Source organism: Callorhinchus milii, unplaced genomic scaffold, assembly GCF_018977255.1.
Source record: "Callorhinchus milii isolate IMCB2004 unplaced genomic scaffold, IMCB_Cmil_1.0 Scaffold3, whole genome shotgun sequence".
Lineage (NCBI taxonomy): Eukaryota > Metazoa > Chordata > Chondrichthyes > Chimaeriformes > Callorhinchidae > Callorhinchus > Callorhinchus milii.
Window position 1 is genome coordinate 61,638,738 of NW_024704744.1, and position 1,950 is coordinate 61,640,687.

Here is a 1,950-nt window from a genome sequence, read left to right on the forward strand (position 1 = left end):
AGGGTGGCCAAAGGCTTGTTCGAAGAGGAGGGTTTTGAGACACGCCTTGAAGGAGGCAAGGGAGGGAGCAAGATGAAGGGAATGTGGGATGGAGTTCCAAAGGGTGAGGGCATTAAGCCTGAAGGCCCAACCGCTGAGTGTAGAGAGGTTGATATGGGGTCAGCAGGTCGCAGAGGTCTTTTAATCCCAATGCCTTCTCTTATCATACTTCTTAATACCTCTACGACTCAACATCTAACAATCTTGGTTATAATAATAATCCTTTCATGTGATACAGCGCCTTATCAGTCTTCGAGACGTTTCAAAGCACTTGATAGCATATACTGTAAAGTGCAGTGGCTGTATATATTGTGGCCAAAACACAGCAGCCAATTGCACACAGCAGTGTCCCTCAAACAATCATGGATTGAGTGACCAAATTTTTAAAATTTATTTTGGAAAAGCGATCTGCCAATCGACAAACTGGGTTCTTACATACTGCAAGGTAAACAGAAGTGTGTGGAGTAAGGAAACTTGCCCAACGTTTCACCCTGCTAGGAATCGAACCCAGGTCCTCTTGCTTGTGAGGTGAGTGCTCTAACCACTAAGCTACAGGACTTCACAGCTGCAGAACTATCTGTGGAATAATAATGACAATAATTATTAATTTATTAATTTGGCATAATGCCTTTCACACTGGGAGAACATCCCAAAGCACTTAATAGAATATATTGTAAAGTGCAGTGATTGTGTTTTTTGGGCATGAATGTGAGTGTGAGAAATATAGATCAGTGGTGACCACTGGTTGGTTGGCCAACAAATTAATGGTAGATGTAACAAAATATCATAGATTTGTGCCATAAATCAAGAAATACCCAATAAAGAAACACTTATTTTGTTGGCCCACCAAAGCACATCCTCCTTACCATTCTGCTATGCTACCATTCCACCATAACTGCAACAAGCTGCTTTTTAAATGAGTCCAGTGTCCTGGCCTCTACCACCCTTCCTGGCAACCTGTTCTAGTCGTTCATTACCTCTGAGTAAAGAAAAACTTCCTGGTATCTGTCCTGAAATTGCCCTTTATAACTTTAAATATGTGTCCTTTTTGTTCTGTTGTCTTATTAGATCCTAAAGCATTGATCTGGGTTTACTTTTACAATTGCAATCCATTTAAAATTTTAAAATACCTCTATGAGGTTCCCTCTGAGTCGTCTTCTCTTAATACCGAAAAAAGTTAATTTACCAGGAGTGGGGTTCGAACCCACGCGGACATATGTCCATTGGATCTTAAGTCCAACGCCTTAACCACTCGGCCATCCTGGTAGTTCATTACAAATAATGTAATTTGATTGATAGGCATTTGGATACCAGTTCTGAGATTGCCAGTGCTCTTTATGTGGCAGTGAAGATCATAGCAGATCTGAATATTCTTGTCCCACATCCTTACAAGCCCCTGAGATAAACTAGACTGGCACGGACAAGCCATAATATCAAACTATACAGCAGGCTATTGAAGCTATCATGGAGTGTTCTTCAAGATTCATGCATTTTCCCCCAAAACAATGAAAAACAATCATCGCTCAAGAAAGCAGAAGGTTTAGTCATGATTCAAATTTCCATAATCACTGGGCATAATTGAATGCATGTAATTTGAAAAACAGCCCTCTCAGAAAATTGAGCAGTGTGTAACATTTAAAAGGAATTCTATTCTCTTAACATGCAGGTAATCAGCATTGTGCTGAACATTATGATGCTGCTTATGACTAAATTATTTTCCAACAGCTGCTTTTCATATTACAGCTGATGCCCATTCTCCCTGTTATGAGCCAAACTCTTCTACAACAACAACCACAACTTGCATTTATAAAGCGCCCTTCACATGGGGTAGCATCTGACAACTAGCCAGAGGGAGAGGGGAGGTGACCATAAGCTTGATCAAAAAGGAAGGTCTTTAGGAAGGATTTGAAG

General features: G+C 40.6%; 1 non-coding gene across 1 annotated transcript; it reads right to left on the reverse strand.

Moving 5' to 3' along the window:
• Nucleotides 1-1,222: 1,222 nt before the first annotated feature.
• Nucleotides 1,223-1,305, reverse strand: trnal-uaa. The gene has a single exon. It is a non-coding gene; the product is annotated as a tRNA-Leu (tRNA).
• Nucleotides 1,306-1,950: the final 645 nt, after the last annotated feature.